Source organism: Homarus americanus, unplaced genomic scaffold, assembly GCF_018991925.1.
Source record: "Homarus americanus isolate GMGI-L3 unplaced genomic scaffold, GMGI_Hamer_2.0 scaffold36734, whole genome shotgun sequence".
Classification (NCBI taxonomy): Eukaryota; Metazoa; Arthropoda; class Malacostraca; order Decapoda; family Nephropidae; genus Homarus; species Homarus americanus.
This window is the reverse complement of record NW_024733126.1, coordinates 3,570,208-3,597,440: the sequence shown is the minus strand read 5'-3', so window position 1 is coordinate 3,597,440 and position 27,233 is coordinate 3,570,208. Positions and strand designations below refer to the sequence as shown.

Sequence of the window (27,233 nt, the reverse complement as noted above, 5' to 3'; positions counted from 1 at the left end):
AACGATCAACCAGACGGGTTTCACAAGGTTTGATGAACGGAAACACTTCACCATATCTTCAAGTGATTTAAAAATGATCAAGTGTATAAACATTTTTACACAGTCATATTAATGTTTAGTTGAGTCGAGATTAGAAATAGATACTACTGATTTAATGTGTTAAAAAAAAGTGTAATTTTGACACTAGATACTGTACCTGAGAAAGAAAATTACCCAACCTTGGTAACGTCGTAAGGTGAGAGAGTTGCCACTTTCTGACTTCCTGCCGATTTCACTTTCGTTAAAACTACTGATGGGTCGTATTAAGTCATATATCTTCATAAATTTGTACAAATATGAATTAATACTAATAGATGAACGTCATCGTGTACACTATATCCTTATATCTAAATCCTATATCTTGTCATAAATGCTTCTGATCAATAATTCTTTATATTAATTATTCCACACACTGTTTATATAATGGAAAGTGATTTCTTACAAGATAGAGTTAAGGAATAAGACACACAAACTCCCTATAGTCATATCGCCAGCGAGAACAGGTAACAGCGTCCTCCTGGCACCTGGTATTTTCTGTTTCCTTGAGCCAGAGGTGGGCACTCCCACACACACATGACGTCACACTACAACACTTCTCATTACTCATCTGTTTTACAACTTACAAGACGCTGCCACACTCTATGTTATGTTCTGTGAAATAATGTCGTCTGATGTCGACCACAGGAAGGACGATGGACAGCACACTCAAAGAATTATGTTTTTTAAAGGATAATGTGTGACGTGACTGGTCCGCCCTCACCCTCATCATCACACGTAGGATGACACAAGGACCCGCAAAGGTTAGGTTACACACACACACACACACACACACACATCTGTCCATGACACGCTCACACATGCAAGACACAAAGCGGCCACACAAGACACACAGCGGCCACACAAGACACTCAGCGGCCACACAAGACACACAGCGGCCACACAAGACACACAGCGGCCACACAAGACACTCAGCGGCCACACAAGACACACAGCGGCCACACAAGACACTCAGCGGCCACACAAGGCACAAAGCGGCCACACAAGACACAGGTCCCCACTACCAACTGTCCTCGTGTGGTCAGCCGCAAGTGTAAGTTTTTCCCAGCACCGTCAGCCTTGCATGATTAGGCGCAATTATATGTTACTAAAAAATGCCTAAGATAGTATGAGACGGATTATTTCAGATACTTGTTAAATGAAACTATTGAGATACCTTGATGAGCATATGTTTTTGTTTCATTGACGTCTATGTTTATTACGTAAAAAATAATTGTTTCCAACATCTTTATTAACTCAGAAAGTCGGACGCATAAATTATTTTTTCTCTCGTCCTGTTTGATCAAATTTTACAAATTTTCTGTTAGTCGTTTAATCTCGATATATCACACCTGAATACTTGTGACCCAAGCACAACTCTGCTACTTGTATTGTTGTACAGTACGTTGGTTTAAAAGCTCTGGATATTGCCTTAAGGTAACTGTAAGATGATTTATACGATCTTAAAGGAAGGAAAACATTAAAGTTCACAGTTAATATTACGAAAATAATTTACTGAACGCCTTCTGTAGTCTATTTATATGTTCTTCAAGGATGATAAAACAACAAGCCTGGAAGGAGTATTTTTAAGTTTGATTTATCTTAGCATAAATATAAATACCATCCTGTCATCTGGGGCAATTTCTCATCAACATAGTTCTGTGGTAACCAATATACCGTAAAGTTTAGTGCATGACTGATTTACGGTGACGATTTACCAGTTCTTGTGGCGGAGTGAGGAATCAAGTGGAGGTGAAGAGGAGGACAGGGAGAAGGGATATGAATATAACAAATAGGTTAAGTTTACATGGTAAAGTTGTTTTGACTTCCTCCCTTTTTGTTCGCTCCTGCTCCTTCCCCTTTTATCATTATGTTGTTGTTATTCTTCCTCCTCCTCTTTGCGATACTCCTCCTACTCCTCCTCCTCTTTGTGATACTCCTTCTTCTCCTCCTCCTCCTCCTCTTTGTGATACTCCTCCTGCCCTTCCTCCTCTTTGTGATACTCCTCCTACTCCTCCTCCTCTTTGTGATACTCCTTCTGCTCCTCTTCCTTTGTGATACTCCTCCTGCTCCTCCTCCTCTTTGTGATACTCCTCCTGCTTCTCCTCCTCTTTGTGATACTCCTACTGCTCCTCCTCCTCTTTGTGATACTCCTCCTGCTATTCCTCCTCCTCCCCCTCTCTTCAGCATAGGTAGACACCAGGCAAGTACCACTGTCAACTCGGTTCACCGAGTTGTCTCCTTGACTAAGTCTAAAGATTCTTAAAGCGGGATGAATGGGACTGATGTTGGTTATATAATGCAAGACGAGCACTCTAAGACAGAGAGTTCCACAGGGTACTAGTTCGGGTTGGATAAGCAGTAGTTTTATAAAATGGACCATCGACGGAAAAGGCGTCGGTCCTTCTTTGACAACGCAGGTACAAGTTTCTTCTGAAATTTGTGTTGGTATGATTAAATTAAGGACAATGAGTTTCGATGCTGTGTAATGATGGGATGTACCCTTCTCAGCTCTGCGTGCGAGGTGGTCCACTCAACCTACTTCTTGTTTGTTCTCCTCTTCCTCTTCCTTGTATAATCTTCTTCTTCTATTTTGTCTGATCCTACTGGTCTACCTGCCCTTCCTATTCTTTTACTCTTTTTCCTCTTCCTCCTTCTCCCCTTCTTCATCAACTCGTCTACCTGGAGGTTATCTCTAATATTTATCACATTCTCTTGCCATTGCCTTTCTCTTCTCTTAATATACAAAAGGAGGAAGAAAGAAAGAAATGAGAATAATCGAAACGAAAGTAAAATTAAACATAAGAAGACGTAAATGGTGGGACAAAGGATGAAAGAAAGTCACTATAGAATTAAGCAGTGATGGTTCAATGTAAATGGTAATTACGAACATACACAAACACACACACAAACACAAACACACACACAAACACACACACACACACACACACACACACACACACACAAATAACAAAGTACCTGAGATGACTGAAGGGTGAAATAGTTAGACTCATGTATACTGAAATTTAAGGAATCTCACCATGATGAATATAATACACATAGAAGGAGTAACAAGAGCAAGGAAAAAGGTAAAGAAGGTGTTTACAGCAGCAGTGAAGAACTTTACTGCAGGCAGCTACAGGGAGACTTTCCTGGTTGAGTCTCATCACATAGGACTACTGCTTAATGACGAAGAGAGAGAGAGAGAGAGAGAGAGAGAGAGAGAGAGAGAGAGAGAGAGAGAGAGAGAGAGAGAGAGAGAGAGAGAGAGAGAGCGTGTTTGTGTTTGTATGTGTTCATTTCAGCTGTGAACCTGTAAGCATTAGTGCGTAAACGCGTCATCTTCGCTTTTTGTTTGAATTCGTCATAATATGTGTTTACGCTTGGTTTTCAGGATGGATTTTCCCTTTTGTTTATTGCGTATATATATATATATATATATATATATATATATATATATATATATATATATATATATATATATATATATATATATATATATATATATATATATATATATATATATATATATATATATATATATATATATATATATTTCATTAGATCAGAGGCAACTGAAGATATCTTGAATAAAGACGAAAGCTAAGGTGCTCCGTTGTTTCCCTTTTCCCGTGTGATTTTATCAAGATATATATATATATATATATATATATATATATATATATATATATATATATATATATATATATATATATGTGCGGGCATGTACGGCAGTCACGCACAGACGTAGGCGAGCGTGTACTTGATTGCCCAAAAGTGTTTTGGGCGGTGTGAGTGTGTGCGTGAGGCAGCATAAGAGGAGGTCCGCCAGGGAGGGTAACGTCCTGTGCGCACCAACCATGAAGCGGGTGGAGGCGCCCACGTAATGGTGGTCACAGTCGGAGGAGGACGGGGCGGGAAGGACGGATGGCGGGGAGGGTAATCAACCTGTATTTTGTGAAGCTAAATCGCTTTCCCTCAAGTAGCCTAACAGGACCTTAGAAGTGAAGCTGGTGGGACGTTGAGCTGTGTCGCCACCTTTCTAGTGTACTATCATAACTATAGTTGTCTGGCTGTGTGGGATACAACTTGATGTTTGAGGTACATGACAATGGTAATTTACTATTACGAGTGAGAGAACTACAGGTATGTTAGGGTAAAGGTTAGTACCATCGGCTAGCGAGGATAAAGGGCACTGTTGAGTCTAGTAAATATGTTTTCATTACTTGGCTGGCACTGCACTCGGTCGCCTTATTGTCCCCAACTCTAAAGTTTGGTAACCAATTCACAGCTGGGTGGACCGGACATAAACCAACGACCTATAGTACAGATGGCGAGCGCTGGGCACGGTATGAGAAGTAGTGACTTTTCGCTGTAGCATTTGTTCTTATTTCTCAGTTACTTCTAGTCTTTTAAACCTCTTTCATGTCATTATTACAATAATTTGTGCTTTATAAATGTCATTCTCTATGTTCTCTCGGTGAAATGAATCCCTGCCAGTGTTGACAGAGAGAACGGCCGGACAGTATATGGCGATACAAGCCCGTTTAAGATTTACTGTCCAGCGTTAATCCTCCTCATTAACTTTATTATTTATACAAAATCCCAGTAGGAAGTTCACTATAATGTTCTTGTGTCTCCCAGTTGCCTGCCACCAACGTCATCATAAACACTCTTGACAAAAACAAGCGGAATTGACCTTTCATAAGCCAGTGATGCGGTTGGTCATACCATCTCACTGTTAACTAACTACCCAACTGTGTCTTTGCAGATTCAAGGAATGGGAAACAACACCTTTTCTTTGATGACTCTCAGTCTGGGGCCTCACATATTGTTTATGGTGTTCCACAAAGATTCAGTCTTAGACCATTACTGCTTTCATTGTATTTAAATAAAATAATTAACTGCAGTGCACTTTATAAGGAACATTTTGCCTACAGACTACAATCATTTATTTATCACAAACATAAACCGTCTAGTCTTCATAAACATAAAGTCAGGAACTAAATTTTGTGAAGTGAAAGTGAAACTGGGTCCCATCGGCATGACTGCCCGTTAGGGACAGTGTGAATACAGCACACTGTATACTAAGCCTTCGGTACACAAGGAGGCAGCATTGCCGATTCTGCACTCAACCGTATTCAATTCCCTAAGTTGTAAACTGAGGTACCCATTTACAGCTGGGTGAACTGGGAGTGTCCTGTGATCGAACCACCCACCCTTGGAACAGGAGACGAGCATTTTGGAATTTATTTTAATGGCTACTGAAGGTGAACCAAATACATGCAATATACTAAAATTAAGTTACTTCACTCAAAAGTACTCAATATTGAAGCATTAAAACACGTGATTTACTCACACTTAGTTTACTGCCGTACACTGGTGTCCTCGGGCACCAGACAGTGTAAACCTCAGGCTACTGCCCACAAACGCACTTTATGATGCACCAAAAAACTGATCACGCTGATATAGTGTTGGCTGACTTGTAGTTACTGAAATTTGGTGCCATTTATGCTTAATGGTGCACCACATTTGTTTAAAATATGACAATCATCTGTTTATGAATTATTAGTTCAGGTTTCAAATTGGACGAGAAACATCATCTAAAACGGCCTGAGGCCTTGAGGCCGCCATCCTTGTGTTACTTTACAGTCTCAGACTTGTATCAGAACCTCAAGTGAAGGTGTGACACAAAAGACCTTGAGCCACCAGTTCGCTCTCTCAACCTTATTACCAACCAAAGAAAATAGAATTGTCTATAATATTACGTCAATATTTTGCTGGTGTATAGATTAATAATTGTTGTAGAGAATGACCAACTCACTGTCTCATTGTTGTTTAAGTAGTTCCCCGCATCAGTAATAGAGCTTTATGTATGCAGTAAACCAGGTCAGTATCGCGGCAAGAAAAAGTCGCGGTCAACAGTGCGATTAGTCATTGTCACGGAGGACGACACTCGTAAACTATTGCCGAACTTTCGTAAATAAAAGAATATACGTAGAACATTCGTGTCGGCCTTTAACTGACTTAAGTTATGAATGTTTTATTTAGAAATACTGTATTTTTGTGTTATCAGTACGATACAGTCACTCTCAGCCGTGCAATAACTTCAGTTACTGTACAATATAAGCTTTCATTTTTCTGTGTAAGTAAACAGTTTTAGCTTCAGTTTAACACAGTTTTAGGGTTGTTTATCATAGTTGTCAGGGAGTCAATTATCACATACTAATTCGTACATACATAGATACTTGCATACATACATATATACTGTACACTACAGCAACATTCTGCTCTCTGTGAACAGTTGCCTTTCCCGTGAAGGAGCTGAGCCGTGTCAGCCTCGGGTGAGAGCCACGTTCACGAATCAGGTAGTGTTGTGGCCTGACGGGGATGGATAGATAGATAGATAGATAGATAGATATAATAGTTTATGAATGACATATTTATAAGCTCTTTCTCCAGTATGAAAAATCATAGCACACTCCGGGTCCACATTTTTACTTAAGAGTTATTAGCCAGTCATCAGTCATCCAGTTAAGATATTACTGAGGATTAATGACTACGGCCTTCCACTCCAAACACTCTCAGGAAGACTTTACCAATTCTCTCGGATGGTGTACAGTATATCCACAAAACAGCAAATTTCAAATTCATTCATCCAACCCAGTTTCTGCCTTCCCTGGTCCTCCTACTCTCAACTTTGCCTATTACTATCTGTACCATTATCCTATTATCCCTAATTATTTAACCAAGTTTTCTCATTTTATTATATTACAGATTTACAGTAATTTTCTCGTTGTTTTTCTACCAGTAAAAGCTGTCTACATTTCGATGACCTGGAAGTGTCCACGTTAATGGTTTCTCAAATAAAATTAATAAAAGGTCTAAAAATATATTTAAGATAATTAATATTGCTTTTAATTGACTTGTTTTAATTTCTCTTAGCATGCACCATCACGTCGAGTACTGAGAGTGAGTTGCGCCACTACTTGTGCATCTACTGTATGCAACACTGCCGTCACTAGTCTAATGAGTGAGGAATTTCTCATCTGCTGGGGAACATCTACGTCTTCCTACTCAATCAGTTTTTATTTCATTTGTCTTCGTCTGTCTTTAACTGTAACTTCACACTTCTCTCATCTACTGTACATGCTTCCTTCCTTCTTGTTTCTTTATAATATATTTCTTATTCTTTTACATCTATTTCTCTCATTCTTCTCCCTATCCCTGTTTTCCCTCCGTGTTCCTTACTGTTCTATGATTGTCTCTATGTTTTAATTCTTCTATCTTCCACCCATCCATGTTTCTCTTTCCTGTTCTTTCAAGTATTTTTTTATTAATTAATTTCCCTGTGTTTCTTTTCTCTGTGCTTTATATTCCTCCATGCTTGGTCTTCCATTACGTTTTGCTCTCTCAATATTTTCTTAATTTTTCTCTCGGCTGCTAAGTTTGTTTCCCCTGTATGTTTGCGCTCCTGTGGCGGCGCCGTCTTCTTTGTGTTTATCACTCACGTCACCCACACATCCGGGGCCTCGTGGACCACCGTTGCACCACCCATCACAGGTCGGAGGGTCAACCAGCACACGCTATACGGTGGACAATCCCAGCTGCCGCCTTCCTGTGAATGGGCCTTATCTCTTATGGTTCCATTGTACTGTTTTAGCGCGAAAAGGTCGACTCTTGCCCTCGGAGTGGAGACAGTGATAAAAAGTGAGAGTTCGGGGGAGTGAAATTTTAGTTGATGTTTTCGCGTAATTATCAGAAGCAGCAAAGCGTTGATTCATTTCTCTCGCCTAACGATACGCGACATGACATTTATTGCCACCTGAAACTTTGTTAACGTTCTGCATTATTATGTTCACAACATTATCAAGAAGCAGGAAGCCGTAGGTAAAACTTATTATCAGCACGCAGCAGGCAGGAGCAAGCATGTCGTAATTATTAAAATATGTATATCTTGTGTCACTCTTTAAATTGAGGATATTCCTCAGGCATGACTCATATGCCAATTTACAGAACAAAAGAAACATATTGATAAGGTGATGACAGCTCACACTCCAGGAGCTCCATATGACCTTAACAAGGCTGCCGCCACCTACCTTAGCCTCAGCCTCACTTAACACACTGTAGAGTGCGTCGCTCAGGAGCCGAGAGCGTGTTCTTGTGTGGTACTTAACAAGCTCTCAGCACCCATTAAAGGTTCTTCATGGACTACCCATCCCTCGTGAGGTAGTAACGATACCACTACCATCACCACATGTCACCACCACCACTTCCATCACCATCACTACCACAACCACCACTAGCTTCATCACTACCACCACCATGACTAACACCACCACCACCACCATTATCACCACCCCCCTATCACTACCACCATCCCCCTATTACTACCACCACCACCATTACGATCACCTCAACTACCACCACCACCACCACCACCACAACAGGTTGAGTAATTATATGATTGCTCCAACTGTTACAGCCGGCTCAGTAGTCATAGCCTTAACTACCGGTTCAGTAATTATCATTGTTACAGTCAACCTCATCATTACTGATATCACAACAGGGACAGATAATCACCATTATCACGGTCGACTCATTACGACAGCGGCACCGCGTGGAGTAAACAAAGTGGCGCTAACTGTCTTCTTCCTCTTCCTTTGGTGTTCCTCGCCACTCCTCACCGTCCATCAGCTGGTGTCGGAAAGCGTGCTGAAGTAACACTGTCAGTTGAGGACCACAGCATCAGCATGACTCACACACCACCACCCACCTTAATGTCAACAGCGTCAATATTTATTGACAAATTTATCGTCTTCGTCAGTTCTTCAGTGAGCGACTTGGACAATAGCTCACCTTTTGGGCTCCTACAGTCGCCAGGTACTGGACATGTACTGTACAGGCTCTTGGGAGTACCTAACCAAGTGCCAATACTAGTCTATCCTGAATTTAAAACAGGTCACACTCCAAAGAAACTTGAGACTATGGACGCTGGTGTACATACATACACATGTACAACACATATATACTAATGTCGAAGTCTGAGTTTTCATCTTAGTGAAGAGAGTTTAACCCCTTTGGTACGGGGGACTATCTGTGCTGAATAAAATCGTTTAGCGTTACCCAAATAAAATGTTAAAAGTGGCGTCCAATGGGGAAGGGGTTAAGTTACTTCATTTAAAATATATAAATATTGGTATTAGGTTTTCCTCAGATTCGATTCGGAATAAAGATTAGAAGCAGACTTTCACAACCACAGTTAACACCGCTTCATTGCTTTGGTGCCATCACAACACACGAGGGTCCTGATCCCTTCTTACATTTCACGTTTAAACACGGCCCCTGGCCGTAGTGACCGTAACTCAGAATCGGTCGACTTGGATTTAGGGCTGGGCAAGCAATAATGAACTCATAGGAAAGGCTCTCGCTCTAGTGCTGTACACGCGCTTACACCCTTCACACGATGTACACAAAGCAAGGCAGCGACGTGACCACAGGAGAGTGAGCTGCTGCAATTGCTTAACAGATAAGAAAAAAAACATACAGTACAGCATGAACATGTAGTACAAGTTTAAAAACAGGGCCACTCCGGATTAAAATAAACTACATGAAATTTTACGAAACTGTGGTCAGTTCTCCTGCTGGGCGGCCTTGAGCACTCCTCGACATCTGGGAGAATGTCTTCTGAAGTCACGATAATTTAATCGGTTCACTACCAAGCTGTCGTGAGCCAAGGCAATCATTATAAGTGAACTATTGTTATAACTCTACTAATTTAATTAACTAATCTAATGAATATTATGCAAAAATTGTGGAATATTTACATAACTCGTATTTTTACATCCTAAAACCTAAAGTAATCATATTCCCGTTTATTATGGTTTAGGAATCAATGAATCAGCGAATACGTGAAAACCCTAGTTACTCAAACACTCTGGTGTGAGGCTGAGGTGTTGGTGAGGTGAACTGTGGGGGTGAGGGGTTGGTGAGGTGAACTGTGGGGGTGAGGTGTTGGTGAGGTGAACTGTGGGGGTGAGGGGTTGGTGAGGTGAACTGTGGGGGTGAGGTGTTGGTGAGGTGAACTGTAGGGGTGAGGTTGGTGAGGTGAACTGTGGGGGTGGGTTGGTGAGGTGAACTGTGGGGGTGAGGGGTTGGTGAGGTGAACTGTGGGGGTGAGGGTTGGTGAGGTGAACTGTGGGGGTGAGGGTTGGTGAGTCTGTGGGGGGTGAGGGGTTGTGAGGTGAACTGTGGGGTGAGGTTGGTGGGGTGAACTGTGGGGGTGAGGGTTGGTGAGGTGAACTGTGGGGGTGAGGGAACTGTGGGGTGAGGGTTAGTGAGGTGAACTGTGAGGGTGAGGGTTGGTGAGGTGAACTGTGGGGGGTGAGGCTGTTGAGGGGTGAGACTGTGGGGGTGAGGGGTTGAACTGTGGGGGTGAGGGTTGGTGAGGTGAACTGTGGGGGTGAGGGTTAGTGAGGTGAACTGTGAGGGTGTGGGGTTGGTGGGGTGATCTGTGGGGTGAGGGGAAGTGAACTGTGAGGGTGAGGGTTGGTGAGGTGAACTGTGGGGGTGAGGTTGGTGAGGTGAACTGTGGGGTGAGGTGTTGGTGAGGTGAACTGTGGGGGTGAGGGGTTAGTGAGGTGAACTGTGAGGGTGAGGGGTTGGTGAGGTGAACTGTGAGGTGAGGGGTGAGGGTGAAATGTGAGGGGTGAGGGGTTGGTGGGGTGAACTGTGGGGGGTGAGGGGTTAGTGAGGTGAACTGTGGGGTGAGGGGTTAGTGAGGTGAACTGTGGGGGTGAAGGGTTAGTGAGGTGAACTGTGAGGGTGAGGTGTTGGTGAGGTGAACTGTGGGGGTGAGGTGTTGGTGAGGTGAACTGTGAGGGTGAGGGGTTGGTGAGGTGAACTGTGAGGATAAGGTGAACTGTGGAGGTGAGGGGTTGGTGAGGTGTACTGTGAGGGTGAGGGGTTGGTGAGGTGAACTGTGAGGATAGGCCAATTCCTTTCCTTCTGGACCGTTCATGCGTGTCAGTGGTATCAAGAAGGCTACGGCCCTGGCCTCTTGCCCCAAAGGTGTCTGTTCGCGCGTTGGACACGCCCAGTACACCCAGCTGTGAATGGGTACCTAGGAAATGATAGTTAAGTATAGTAACGCCAACAATGTGCACCGTTGGCTTAGTATTCGGTGGACTATATCCTAAGTGCTCCTATGAGACTATCTTTCCTATTGCTTCTCCACCAGTGTCTATCGTATTCATCCACTCATGTTCTTTATGTTGGTATTCTTCACTTATAAACGTGGCCGCTATCCTCCCCAAAAGACATCAAGAGGTGAGAAACACACCAACATTCACGGCCAGTAACCTGTTGTGTTTTTCACTTTCCCCTACTTTCCTTATACCTACCTACCTACCTGCCTGCCCACCATCCTCGCACGTACTGTACCTTCACTGTCTCACCTGGTGATCGCCCACCATGCCCATGTGTGCCCAGGCTCACACCACACCAACGCTCCAAAGCCACTTTCACCCAGCTGACTCAAGAGCGGCGGCATCTCCCACCTCAGGCAAATACCACAAGGGCGCACCTCGTTGTAACTGACCTTCTATAGTGCTTTTCTATTTTATCAAATGATACTATATATACATGTTATGTAGCATATCAACCTATCAGTCTTGATATGATAAAGTGGTCACTGAACGTGGCGATATCTTTATGTAACCTTTATTATTCAATTTACTTAGAGATCAATTAAATGTGAAGCTTTCTTGAATCCTCATTTGATTTCCAGCTGGTCGGCCCATTATCAGGGTCCCAGTTATTCAAGGATTATATCATAGTATTCCACATTTTAATCGTGTATTTCCCTTTGTCTTGCTATCAATTGTGCTTTCCATTTTTAAAGCATATTGTCATGTTTCTTTTATCCTTATTCAAATACGATTTAATTATGGGTATTTCTCTGACCACCATCTTTTTATTCATCACGTAAGAATATGTATACTTTTATTCAATCTTTCATCTAACTAAGGTTAATACAGTAAGTAAGGTAGAGAAATAGTGTGAGGTAGCAGCCCTCCTCACTATACTCGACCACATTGTTGTTGAGGTAGACTCTTGGTAGACGATACAGCCGCCATGGTTAAATTACTTGGTGCATCAACTCTATCCAGCGTATAGAAGCGAAACATGACGATTACATGCAAAAATGATGGACTAAAATTCTAACTACATTCATTTCACCCCGTGGAACTTTTAATTAGTTATTCTCTAAATTTTCGTGTTCAACATAAATGGATTATTGAATTTTATTTTGGACTGGAATGTTCTTTACAAGGTAAATAAATCAGTATCTTATCAAGTTGATGTACAATAATAACTTATGAAATATTCAGAAACGACAAAGAAGACAATATAAACAAAAGTAATGTGTTCACCTTTTTCTTAATTAATTTTGTAAATATTTTGCTGCCGAGACAAGTTGGCAGTGCAGTCCCCAGCAGGCTCAGCGTTCTGCTGAACCCAAAATGTATTATAGACCGGGAGAAATGATTTAAGGTTTAACAGCTTTATTAAATGCAGAACGTTATAGAGGAGAGCCAAGTGAAATATGATATTGAAATTGAACTCACCGATAAGTTAAAATAAGTTATGAAACGTCTTTCACGGGGCGATATTTTGCGAAACCTCTGTGGTCAGGGTCTAGTCTCCCGTGAGATAACATGCGACCCTCTCTCCTGCCTCGCCCGTCTCACTGAGGACTATTATGACATAAGCTGCAAAACTCTGTCCTAGACATCTGGTGGAACATGTGAGAAGTTCTGATGACGTCATTCTAATTAGCATCGTCTGCTAAATTTATAATAATTATTTGCATAATACTAATACAAATAACAATATTTTTGAATAATTATAATCCTCAATGATATTTGTGGGTACAAATACTCTCATACTCTCTCCTTATCTTTGCTTCGTGAAATCTTGTGGGCATTACAGATTTCTTTTTTTTTACCATTTATGGCACTCATTATTACTGGTAGTTGAGAGGGCAAGAGAAACTTATTACTGAAAAGATGTGATTTGTTAAGGAACGAGTCGGATTTGTTTCAAGGCTGGGAAACATATAGTTAGTTAAAAGGAACTTGTAGCTGTGTTAAGAAATATAAAATGATAGGTATAATTCTTCACAAAGTTTTGATATTAAAGTATAAATAGTAATACAAGTCATAATAAAGACAAAGTTAACATCTTGGATGTCAAACTTACAGTAAAGAAACTTATAAAAGACATGACAGTTGTAAGTGGTCCGGTACTAAGATCATGCCAGTAATCATCCAACCTGTGATGTTTTTTGAATGTGGGTTCCTGTTGAATCTTTTCACGTGCAAAAATAAAATAAAAATAATGCACGGAGGGGGTTCATGATCGCTTTCCGAGGAAGGTACTGTAGTGAAGTGTCGTGGCCAGGACACTCTCTGGCCTGGTCACCTGGCTCTGATTGTCACGTTCTTACTATTTGCGGAGTCAACTGTTTCATCCTTATTTGTTTGGGCTTTTATGTATCCAAATATGTATGTATTTTTATGAGTGTGTGTTTAACCAACACACACGTGAGCGCTTCTTACGTACACACATACAGGTAATATATATATATATATATATATATATATATATATATATATATATATATATATATATATATATATATATATATATATATATATATATATATATATATATATATATATATATATATATTTATATATATGTATATATACACGCACAGTATAGTACTAACTAAAGATGGTTAAACTTTACTGGTTATATAAGAAATATAAGGAGTCGACGTTCCTTCACCTTCACGTCCAGTCGGAAGTTGGCATTTTTGTTAATTTCAGAAAAACTTGAGTTAATTGAATATTTCCCTGTGAAGAAAAACGTAAAAATTGTTAAGTATATGATACTGCGTACCTGTCTTCATAAAACACTCTCATGGACTTCTTATTTCGCAAAACGTATTCGTTTCTCTTTTTTGTACTTTGGGATGAATTAAAAATAATAATTGCAATACAGTTTTGAAGAGCTTCTTCTCTCACCAACACCTGGTGATCATTATTCTCCATGTTGTCATTTTGTGGAGGTTACCTGAGTTTGAGGCGCAGGGTGAACGTTCTTGGCACGTGAAGGGCGAGGTCTATAACTTAGTCTTGAACACATAGCCTTCAACGTTGTCTCAAGTCCAAGGTTTAGTTACAGTCATAGAGGCAGTCCCAGGTCCAAGGTCAAATAAGAATGCTGGAAGAACATTTAGTGCTGGTTACAGTTGGCATCATACATGCTGAGTCGTCATTTATCACGCACAGTACATGGAGGCACTAAGTATGTCAAAACGAAGTTGTGGACGTATATCACGAGGTGACTATCACAAGTAAACGAGAGATATTAATTTATATCGATAAGTACAGTCTTTAAATAACTCTATGGTTATTTCAGATCGCCAGATGTTGCAGTATTCTCTTACTAGACAGTTTAACAGGGGTCACCAAACTACGGCCCGCGGGCCGGATCCCAAGTCCTTCCCCGGCTCGTGGTAGCTCTGCCTACGCTCTGGCGTTACCAGAGCTTTCGTTCTGGCTTGCAAGTATTGAACAGAATGATTATGCGGCCCGCGCTCGTCATTCTTTCAGTTATCCGGCCCACTGTGAAAAAAGTTTGGTGACCCCTGGTTTAACTGGACGACAACATTACTGGCCTATCCTAAATGGGCAGTTTATATTATAATTTTAAGAAAACGGTTTTTAACACCAAAAAATAAGCTAAAAATAAGATGAAGGTCAGTGAGCAAATTGCATTGATGCCATCAAGTGTTGAGGGATAAAATTGGCAGCGCTGCTCCAGAACATGAAGGGTGAGTCATAATAAAAACAGCACAATGATCCAGCCCAGTCTTCCCCTCCTGTGACCTCCCATCATGCTCAGCGGGGCGAGGCGCAGTGAGGTGCAGACAAGGTCACTGCAGTATATATACTGAACTAGACACACTATAACAACTCCATTAGACATGAAAATATTTAGGTAGTTATTACAATACAAACAAAACTAATATTGATTACTGGATAATTAAAAAACTATGTAAAAAAGCAGTGAACTAAAGTTTGGGTAGTACTTCTGTACTAAGAAGCAGTAGGTAGTACAGTGGTTGTACTAAGCAGTAATAGGCAATACAGTTGGACTAAGCAGTAGTACTGTGCTAAGTAGTAGTGCTGAAACTGTAATTTGTTCACTCGAAGCTTGCAACTGAGGCCATTACAGTTCGTTAATGTTTTACATATATTTTTTATATTCTAATATTTTAAGTGATAATAAGTCTTGTGTGTCGATCTCTGATAATTTTCGCACCTGGGGAAGAAAAAATAGCAGGTGAAACAAACTGGTAACAAAAATATCATAACGTGAACATATGAACAAATTCTGGAACGTAAAGTTCTCCTCGCCGAGTGACGGAGGATGTCACTGAAATTTTGTATTCCTTTTCTTATTCTCTTCAAGATTTTTATGTTACCAGAGCGTTTTACAAGCTAATATTTGCTTCCCGAAGTGCGGGTATTATCAGAGATCAACACAGAACACTTATTATTCCTTAAAATATCAGATTTAAGCACAATAGATTAAATACCGAGGAACTGTAGTGACTCTTCGGGTGTCCGTCCGCCAACCAATCAACTACCTTACTACAAAATGACTCCAGGTCCCAGTTACAAGCTTATAGTGAACAGACTATATTACAGTACAACTATACTAAGTTGTAAGCAACAGACCTACAGTAAACATGACGGAAATGTCTCTTTGATAATCTTAAAGTGATATTGGAAACTGCCAAGAAAAAAAGTAAGTCAACCAAAAACTGTCTACTGTATACCTAATCTTTACTCATCACTTATATAATTATGTTTTTTTGAAGATATAAACTATATTATACCCCTTGCAGTTGAGATCATTATTAACTATATAGTTTGGTTTAAAAAAACGAGAGGATGAAAATTATTCAGTGTTTCTCTCGTGAACACAACGCATACGTTATTTACTAGGCGGATGTTTGTACAACACTAAAGGTGTCATACATTCATTGTTAACGTCAGAACATCGACGTGTACAGCTGACACAAATGTAAGTTTGTAATTTTAACATTTACGATAATAATATCACGACTATGAGGTGCGCAGCGTTTTTGTCCTGTGGGGAGGATCTGGACGTGACCGTCCTTGGGGCCTTGAGAGTCTCCCGTGGGGTTGGGGGGGTAACTCAAAGGAATATTCAAGGGCATAATTCTCAGGTGTTTTAAACACTGTAGGAGGACATCCGGGTTCATGAATTCGGTGATTAGCGAGGAGAGATTTACTATACTTACAGTAGCTCATCTAAGCATAAATTACAGTTTACTGTATCGTCCACACATCCAGAGATCTGCGGTACAACTTAAAACGCTGACTGAGCGGATTGTCTTTCGTGGTATTCTGATGGACAAAGTCCATATGTGGATTGTTCACGCGGATATATAAACATTACTATAAACGGTTGATGAGGAGGAATTTCATATTTTCAAAACATTGACTTGAACAAAAAGTTTCTTTCAGCGTGAGTCGTCGAGGACTTCATGTGGACATCACGGGAAAAAATGTCTTGTAATTTACTTATTGATAATTTGAGAAACATGATGAATATTGGAGACAACAAAGTTATGCTCTGTATATACACTCAGACACAGGCAAGCACGAACCCTGGACAAATACACTTGCTGCAGTCCTACATTAACAATGAACAAACACTTAAAGACGATAGTTATGCAAACAAGAACGATCATTAAACACACACACGCACACACACATACACACATTTTTGTCTAATGTATATTTTCAGCCTTCGGGCTGCTGAACTTTTTCAATACACCGTTAATTAATAATAATAATAATAATAATAATAATAATAATAATAATAATATTATTATTATTATTATTATTATTATTATTACACACACACGTACTACTTCTACTTTGCTGTCACTCGGATCGAGTATGACGATCCTCCAGCTATGGTACAATGATCTGAGTTATTAGGGATGTCACCTAGGTTGGTGAGTCCGATACGGGACCTGCAGCGTAGTCCACATTCGTTGCACATGTGGAGGGCTCCATCTACTGGAGGGGGGGGGCTGTGGCAGCGTATTTTCGACGTTGGCGCTTGTCTGCCTCGGTTTGCAGTTGGGCTAACTCGAAAATATTGACACCTTCTCGTGCGGTGCTCCTCCAAGCGTTCAGATGTGAAGTAATCGACTCCCAGGTGAGAGGTCGATTTGGCACCTTTTCAGGTTTGTCTTAAGACTATTCTTATACCATTTCAATTGCCCACTGGGGTTACGTTTACTATTCGTTAGGTGACTGTAAAGTAGCTGTTATGGTAGTCTACTGTCATCCACACACACACAACACACATTATGTAACTGTATATTTTCAGCCTTCCAGCTGCCATGCTCTTTCAGTAAACCGTTAATTATTATTGTTATTATTATTATTATTATTATTATTATTATTATTATTATTATTATTATTATTACACATATCCATCTAAATCTTAAACTTGTGTTATATATCGTTACTAGAACTGTGTTAAGATTGGTTCTCGTTACATCATAAAGACATCCTCGACTCTAAATGATGATAATCTTGCAGATTACAGGAGTGAGTGAGGCGACGACTGGCTGGCGTGATGAAGTGATTGTTACTCATCTTCACAGTCAAGTGAATTATGGTTGACAGCTTGACACCTTCCTGTTGCCGACAGTGAGTTATGAATAACAGAAAATTCTCGCCATTTAAAAAATAAATTATTTCCTTAGCGACAACACTATATCTCAAACTTGCCAAAATAGTGAAGCAATATCGTTCATATTGCCGAGTCTGTCAAGAAAATTATGCATCCTAGATAAGTTATGCGGCCAGACAGTGAAACGCTACCAAGGACGAGCACAAATAATTGAAGGAAATATAAACACGAAGGTTGGAGCAAGAGGTGGGGGGGGGGGGATGTCAGCGTTGTGGCAGGGATCATCTTCACAGTCGACCTTGAGTGATGCAGCAGTGGCCGCTGTCTCACTCCTACAACATTCCCTCATCATCATTCGGTTCTTCTCTAAATTAGATTCTTATAATTGAATAGCAAAAACTAAAACTAAAAGTGAATATATAATACTGAATTAGAATGTACTTGGTAAGGTTATTCTTGCTTTAACGCTTCGTGTACCTACGTGGCCCCTGACACTGTCAGGTGGTGGCGCTGGTAGTGAGGCTTCGTGGTCTCCCTTTTATAACTCACTAGAAATTAAAGTTAAAAAGGGTTATAGCTCTAACAACATTAAGGAGCAAGAGATCAAATTCTATGCAAGTCATCGTTGTAGGATAATTGTGAGTACAGAAAAGACGTCAATTAGCAATTTTTGGAAACAAATTTGTCAAATTATTTTGGAAGCAGAAGTAAATACTGTACAGTGAGACATAGGAACATAAAGAGTGATACCTCTGTTGCCCACCCAAGATACATCGCACCTGCTCGTTTCATCTTCTTGATTCAGTCATCAACACGCAGTGGTGTACTCGGTAACACGTCTTAATTAAAACTGTTAAACAGAGATACGATCACGGCATAGTTCAATGATGGTGAGGGACACGGCTCCCTTCTACGATAAGAGTAGTACTTCACCACCGCCGTCGCGGAGGGCCAGTTGACCTTTTCTCGCCAGTGGTACAACGTTATAGTTCTGTAGGTTTAGCTGCCAGGAAAATATAAATCGAATGAGCTGATCGAGGTCCAGCACACTTGTCATGAACAGAATAGGATTTTTACTGTTATTGATGAGCTCTACAATTATAGTGGCCCACACACACACTCCCCTAATGTGGCCAGTACTTCCCCATTTTAAGTCAAGTACCCATTCACAGTTGGACCGACTGGGGGTGCCCAGGGCATTAACCAGTGAGTTTAGGACATTTAATCATCCAAAGAAGTATTTTTGACACGATATAATTTTATAAACTATATTGCATCATGGATATAACAAAACTGGCGGGTGAACAACGAGGCAAAACATTATAATTTATTTCTGGGCCGGGGTGTAAGACATGGTTCAACGCAACCAAAAAGCAGAGAAAATAAATACTTCACAGTTAATGATCAAACAAAGTACAGGTGTTCCCCCACAACCTCGTCCAACACCATGTTCTGTTGTTCAGGCAAGAGGTAAACTACTGTACGTGGGAATAACATCATCAGTCTCACAATATCGTATTTAGTTGTTTTCTCTCGTTCTGTTTGACACAATTTATGAATTAGAACATATACAGTTTAATACATCTGGTGTGGTGATAATCCTCCCTTCTCTGACATGTATTTTACCCCATTTAAATAGAATGACAAATAAAAATTTCCACGAAGCTTCAATTACCCGAAGACACAATTTTCCTTTTTTTTAGGAAACCAAACTATTTTGAAATTTTTCTTTATATTAATTTCACAAAACATAAAAGCTGGAAATTTAAGGGGAGGACTTGGTGTGTTTTTTTTTCTTTTTAAATAACTAAGAAAAAACAACAACACATATTTTGCACAAATTTACTATTAATTATTCAAAACACATATCGAGGAGTATTGGGAATTACTGACATATTGTTAATTTTACAATATAAAAGACACTCCCCTAAACTCTACTCTCACTCTGTTCACTCACCCCTTTCACATGTCTTCTTACTCCCACGTGTACTTTTAATCGTAACCTAACCTACCATAACCTAACCTACTTAGTTACAGAAGCGTAGTAATACTTAGCGACATTAACGTCTCTTACACGACTTGAGGACGAACTTTTTCCCTTTCGTTGACGTGTCCTTTGATTGTTTCCCAAAACTCGGAAAAAAGAGAGCCTGGGGCGGAGGAAGATGTGGAGATGTGGAGGAATGTAACAAAGGTAATCTAGAAGACAAGAAAGTTCATTATCGTGGTCCTGTTAATAGGTGTCCTAAGTGTGCTTCTTTTAAGTGGGAGTTGTCCACGCGGCTAACTTCGGGTATCTGATTGTACTGTATATCCCTTATATCATTGCATATAAAGGGATGAGTATATGTAAACCTGGAGGTGAGGAAATGTTTAGTATATAGTTGGTGTTGTATGAGCAGCAGAGTCAGTGTGAGCAGGGCAGTGGTGGTGACCGCAGTGACCGGTGGTGGGTGGGGGAGGGAGAATGTCCTCACCAAGGCTGACACAACATGAAGTTTTTAAATTAAAATAAACTTAAAAATACATGAAAACGTAGATTAAATGACAGAAACTGAATGAAAAACTAGTTACTGTATAAAAAGAAATCCCATTTTTCTGAGCAGTTTAAGGAAGCTATTCCAAAGGATACACAGTTGTATCTGGAAGAGAAAAAGTACTTAGCTTCACAAGTACGTTACCATTTTATATTACATATTATTCCGTAAACAATTGAGCATTCTAGATCCGCTTCCAAGTTCCACACAACAGACGTAACTTACTATACTTATCAACACACGAAACAACACCTTAGGACACACAGATACTCATAACTGTGAGGATAAACTGGAATAATGTATCATGTATTATATATATATCAAGTTATTTCGTACAGAGGACTATAGCAGGTGTTGTACTAATGTTGAAAGCCTCGGTATACAAAGAGGCAGTATGGCCGGCACTGCACTTAACGTCTACACCTCCCAAACTTCAAAGTCACGTACCCATTCACAGTGGGTGGACTGGGGTGCCTTATGTAAGAGCCAGCGACCCTTTAGACAGGAAAAACACTGTATCCACTCGTCCATCTCACATCACGTTAGCAGGCGGTCGATAATATGAAAGAAGAGCCAAGGGTTTTTTGGAAGTTTCCTGGACTGGCTGTACAACAACGACCTTGACTCTTAACCCAGAGATCCTAACATCAACAAGGAGCCTCCTCGCCCTATGGGGCTGGGTAGCCATGCTCAACGATGCTTGGAAAATCAAGTAACGGTCTGGGATACAAAAACGTTTGGCATCATCAAAACAAAAACAATCAGAAACAATGACGTAGGTGACAACATCTCTTCCTCCACAACCGTACAGGAGGTCAAAAAATATGAAGACAAGAACATAACACAGGAACTCTAGCGTGCCAGGATGTCTCATTAGGGGCGTGAAGAACATTCTTCGGGTTCGACCGCCGCCTGGAGCGTTAAGTGTCCCCATGTAAACCAATCTTCAGGGATAATTAATCTTGATCAGTTCTCTACATTATGATCTTTTGTTTATTTTTTGTTTACATTTTGTTAAGGCAGTGTAATGTTCATCTCCTGTATAGTAACATAAACTTATGTTTTACTGTAATTTAAAATTGTCAACTATAAACGAACACACTCAGTTAACATTGGCGTGGGACTCGCTTTCAGTGTTGTGGGGCGGTGCTGTCAGCCATATTAATTACCCCAACCAAGGTACGAGCGTCAAAGAGGTGGTGGTCCTTCTTGCCTTCCTCCAAACTCTCTTTTCCAGTTCGCTAGTGCTTCTCCATCTTAATGTTCTTTTCCCTCTACCCTACATCGTGTCTCCGGTCTTGTCTTCCTTCTCTCTCGTGCTCTCTCCACCAGGGTGTGGCTCGGTGTATCAGGGCAGCACACATGCCTCTGTCTCTCTCAGACGTTGTTTGAAAAGTGTCATTCCTTGTCTTCAACTTATGTGAGTGTACGTATGTGAAGAGTAAATGTAACCCAGAGATTAAGAAAGATGTTTTTGCTTTCAATATAATATAAGAGAGCTGGGTCGCCTTCAGGGTTTTTCATATACAAGAGAGTCTTGTTACATAGTACATGATGCCGAGAAAGTCTGTTTAACATGTTCAGTGTGTCATCCTGACCGAATCATGTCCTGCTAAGATAAATTTGGTGAGGGACTACAGACTGGACGTGGTTTTTTTATGTTGAATAATATGTTTCACGTTCTGATGCGAGTTTACTGCGGCTCTGAGTGTGATATGTTGAGCTGCCGAAGGAGGCCATCTGCTAGGCACAGAACTACAGTCTAGTAATTATCGCGACTATGGAATGGGCACATTGTGGAGCCCTTGTCCGTCCGTCCCTCACTCTGTTTGAATGTACCTAAGATCTGACGCACTTGTATCTTCATGGTCACTGCAGTACCACATGATATACATATCACTGCGATTTTTCTATCATAATCCGACCAGATCTATGGAAATTATGGTTCTCTCATTCCAGGTCTATGGCTGTCCCATCACCGTCAACCCGAACCTACAGATGCTCAGAAAATGAACACCTGTAGCCCGCTGAGTATTTTTAACCCGAGTACCTAAGTTGTCCAAATATGTCATGTGCTCAGGAGATGTAAGTGTGACCCGTCTCACCTTACAGTGGTCACTGGTTACCTATACTTCATATTTTTTTATATTTACATAAAGTGCAACGTTGTCCATGTAATCTCTACTAAGATACCGAGTTAACTTCATATTCACATGAGTTGTTCATTCCTAACAATCACAAAAGGTACAGTACTCAAGTTTGTTGATGTGACTCAGACTCGTGATGGTCAAGTGATGGAGATAGTGTAGGGGAATCTTTCACCACGTTCATAGTGAAGAGGTAAATGTGATTGTTAAATATTGTGTTGACAAATTATCATGATGAAACAAGTGAGTGTGCACCAGGATAACTCGTGACTTATTGATGCCTAAGATTTATGTTTATTTTCAATGAGACTTTCTTCTATCAGTACATTCATACTAGTATATATATATATATATATATATATATATATATATATATATATATATATATATATATATATATATATATATATATATATATATATATATATATATATATTATAAAGATTCAATCTTTATTGCATCAAAGCTCTTCCCGGTTGAAAATAAAACCGCGAATGATTCCCTCTAAGACTTCGAGTGTTGTTAGCTGATACATGTGTATATATTATTAATAAAGTAAATGAGGCCTACGAATGACAGAGGAGAGCTTAACCAAGGGATCAGGAATATCAGCGAAATAGATAAAACGCAAATGATTTTCCAGTGAAAAAAATTAGAGGGTGAGGCTGGTAATTATACCGCTATTAGCCTTACTTCACTGCTGGGGAAGACAATTAAGGATCTTTATATAAATAAATTAATGTTATATTAACAACTATAATTTAGAACACAAAGATGTCACTTACAAGGTTTCTTTCTCTAGTAAACACTTGACGGTACCTCACGCCGGAGCACTCTAATGAGGGGAGAAAGAGTGAACACAACGAAGTGTTCAGAGTCTACATGATACAGAGTATGAAAGTAAAAGTGTCGTGACTTACCGAAATATATTGCACAATTTTATTACTTGGAAGAGGAAGTTTTGAAACTGTGTTAATGTCCAGTGAATAATGATGAATAATGCGAAATATGGTGCAGGAGTGATCATGTTTCACATGCAGTCTGAAGAGGAAACTGTTCGGGGTGTTAGGTATCAAGGAAAAAGATGTCATTAACAAGATAAATGACGTATTTTTTAGGGGCACCCAGGCATGGTTACCCCTGTCCTTCACCAGGAATAATGACGTACTGAAGGTGGGCAGCGTAGGGTGATTGTGTTATATCAGGTTTTCAATAAATCAAGTACTGAGAGAGGCTGATAGTGTAAGGTTTAGAAGCTGTGTTTTAGGGATGATAAATTGATCCACACAATTTGTTTTCATTGGTGTGTATAGGTTAGACGTAATCATGTGTTCAACAGACAATGACAGCAAACAAAGCAGTAACATTGTGTTTAGGGAGCAGTGGCCGAGTGAATACAGCGATCACCTCCTGTCCTAAGGGTCGTTGGTTTGCTGCATCTTATAGGATAATTCCATACAGTTTAGTTTCTCTATGTGTATTAATCGCTAACTTTATTTTCTGTATCGATCATTTAGTTCATTAATTCATTATCGTATAACTACCCACCGACAGCAAGGCTTACCCTCCAGTACCCAGTAGTCTGCTGTCAGATTCACAGAGCTTCATGTAACGACACATCCACTAGAAGCAGCCAGAAAAAATAAAGCCTCGTAACTCCACCACAAATTCCGTCATTTCAAGTTAATAATGTTGATGTTCCGTGTTTCTTAAGCCAATTTCTGAAATTAGGTGTAGTCTGTAACAATGGGAGACTATTTACCCGTATTTTCTCCCTTAATTTCATCCTGTTTATCGGTTTCCCGGGAGAAGGAATACTAGATAAGTGGATAAGATGTATAGATAAAGAGAAACACACTCACACATATAGATATACTTGCATAGAGAAAACGCGAGTAATTTTTATAAGTAACCAAACAACACGAGTCCACAAGTAAGACGGGCAACATTTGCAGCAATTACAAGTAAACTCGGCAAAACTCACGTACTCACAAGTAAACTCGGCAAAACTCACGGTACTCACAAGTAAACTCGGTAACACTCGCGGCAATCACACGTAAGCCCAGCAACACTCACGGTGATCACAAGTAAACCCGGCAACACTCGCGGCAGTCACAAGTAAACCCGGCAACACTCACGGCAAGTACTAATAACTGATCCTGTAGTTTTCTATGCAATATACAGTACTTCTGATTAATTCATACAAAAATGATAAGACATTCGTCACTTTCATTATTCCTTGATACTACAAGAGTAACAAAGTCCCTTCCTAATTACCAGCGATCATATTTATTGAAACTGAATAATTTAGAAAACACTGATTTGTTTTGTTTAATCGTATAAACCAATAATCATTTTCTGTAGAAGATGAAGATGAGTCAATTCAATACCTCGCTGCTTGTGGCTGACGTCGCCCAGAAATTAAATGTTAATCAAGAAAGCATAGAATTATATAAAGAGAGAACCTGATAGTGTGTCTTCAATTTAGATTATTTGTGAAGCAAATGATGAACCCTCCTTGATCGATAACGTAGGTACGTAGTTATCTTATTGACACAGCTTAAACGATTATTTTTGTGTGTCGATTATTGACCTTATTCTTCTCTTAATTTATAAATAATAAGTAACTATAATGTGCAGATAATCGTAGGAGATAACACGTGGGTTTGATCATTCCTTGGCTATGCGTTGAAGGTTCCAACAACAAATGATAACATAGTTTTAGCGCGCGTTATTCCAAAGTCAGTGTCAAGGTCAAGAGCCTCGTATGGAGGGAAATATTAAACTTTTTGATAAAAACACTAAACTTTAACTTTAGGAAATTAAACACTTTATGTAAAGTTATTCACTTCTTATATATCGAGCCATTTGTCAAACTTACGAAGCTCAGCTCTGACATTTAATGATCATCTTGAACGAAATACCACTTACTTGTATGACGAAATATATTGTATATAAAGTATACACCAGATACAGTAGTTTCACTCCCACACAAATAACCAACCACTCTCAGTTTTACTGCACAGACTCACAAGAACTCGCTACAACTGACCTCACTGATGTGCTCGCTGGATTCTGTCCAAGAGAGAGAGAGGCGACGTGTACACTCTACAACAGACACTGCGCTACTGCCTCGCTCTCGCTGCCGCACCTCTGGCTTTGCTCTACGGGTTGGTGCTATTGGCTCAGACCAGCACCTCTATGAAGAGGAATTGGAAGAGGAGGAGGAGGAAGAGTAGGAGGAGGAATGGGTGGCAGCTGTCAGAAGAGTTTGGTGGATGCGTAACCCGTGAAAGGTCGTCAGCAGTCACGCTCTGGGATGATGATTTCCTACGTACGTGTGTTGACGGTTTGACATTTCGGAAGTCATTGTTTGTTCTCTCCGGTGTAATTTACACCAAGAAAAATTTGTGTGATTCTGGAGGGAGGAATTTTAATTTCTGAAATGGTTTTCTTTTATAAGACTTGAAGTACATTATTGCACGTAATGATAATCATTCGTTTATATGTCGTGCAAATTAATGAAAGGGTAAGTCATCTAGCGTATTGATGTCGGGAGATATAGAGTCGTCATAAAAGACAAGTAATATTGTAAGACAGATCAAGTGCCACCTCGCGTTAAACTGGCCAACACCATTACGTTGAGTAGTTCCTGTATCATAAGATGAAGGGCTGCCCAACACTGTTACAGAGGACACCTCGTGGGCTGATGGAAGGTATGATGATGACGAGCTGTGACCAGTGTTGTCACCATCCTCCACTGATCACTGCTCCAGGCCACACATTATAGTGGTCACCGACAGATAGATCAAGTTTGAGAGTCTTTAGCATGAGATTGTTGGAGCTCACCAGTGTCACTCCTATTAATCTGAATTTTTTTTTTTAATGAAAGGAATCTTGGGTAAATAGCCGGCCAGAGTTAGCTGAGTTGGACAGTTGGAGCGCTTACCGATGAGGGAACTACTCTTTGGTAAACTAGCATTCTGCCAAGGGATGAAGTAGCCTGCTAAGTGCACAATGCTAAGAAGAATGAGGTGCTCGTCTACCATGTGCCATACTATAAAAAGGCTTGTATGAATTATACGCATTTTATCTATATACCTACAAAGACAAGTAAATCCCCAGATTCCATACAATGAATCGTTTTACGATAATTTCGTTGTTAAGTTCGCCATCAATTAAAACAATTTTGGTCATATGTTTGTGTTGTTATTATTTTTTTGGTTTAATTCAAGTAAATTTTTTGAACACGCACACTACGTTGTATGTCCGTGGGTGTGTTACTATATATTATTCCACGTCGTTTGCCAGGCCGCCGCGCCGCTTTTCATAGCGTCACCGATAGTCTACAAGCAGAGCAGAATCGTTTCAATTTACAACCACGCTTTGGACAGCACTGACCAATATATTTATGAGCTCTTAGTTTGCTTACAGCCTATACCTTGCTGTGAAGATGCTTAGAAGTTGCGTGAGGCATATAGAGATTAACGAAAAACTCAGCAACATCACATGAATATTAGAATTAACTCCCTCTACAGTGGCTGCTACCAAGGAAAACAAAAACAAATAAAGGTAAGTTATATGTATATTACTTCCTTAATACAACCAAGTTAATAATGCATAAAGATGATTTGGTGGACCTTACTACTGAGTGTCT

The 27,233-nt window shown here is 40.1% G+C and overlaps 1 protein-coding gene across 1 annotated transcript in view; it reads right to left on the bottom strand.

The window, feature by feature from the left end:
- Positions 1 to 25,711, bottom strand: part of LOC121869304 — a 204,962-nt gene extending 179,251 nt beyond the window's left edge. The window contains exon 1 of the mRNA XM_042370554.1: positions 25,629 to 25,711. The gene's annotated coding sequence lies outside the window, so the exon portion shown is untranslated. The remainder of the gene's footprint in view (positions 1 to 25,628) is intronic.
- Between the last annotated feature and the right edge of the window lie 1,522 nt (positions 25,712 to 27,233).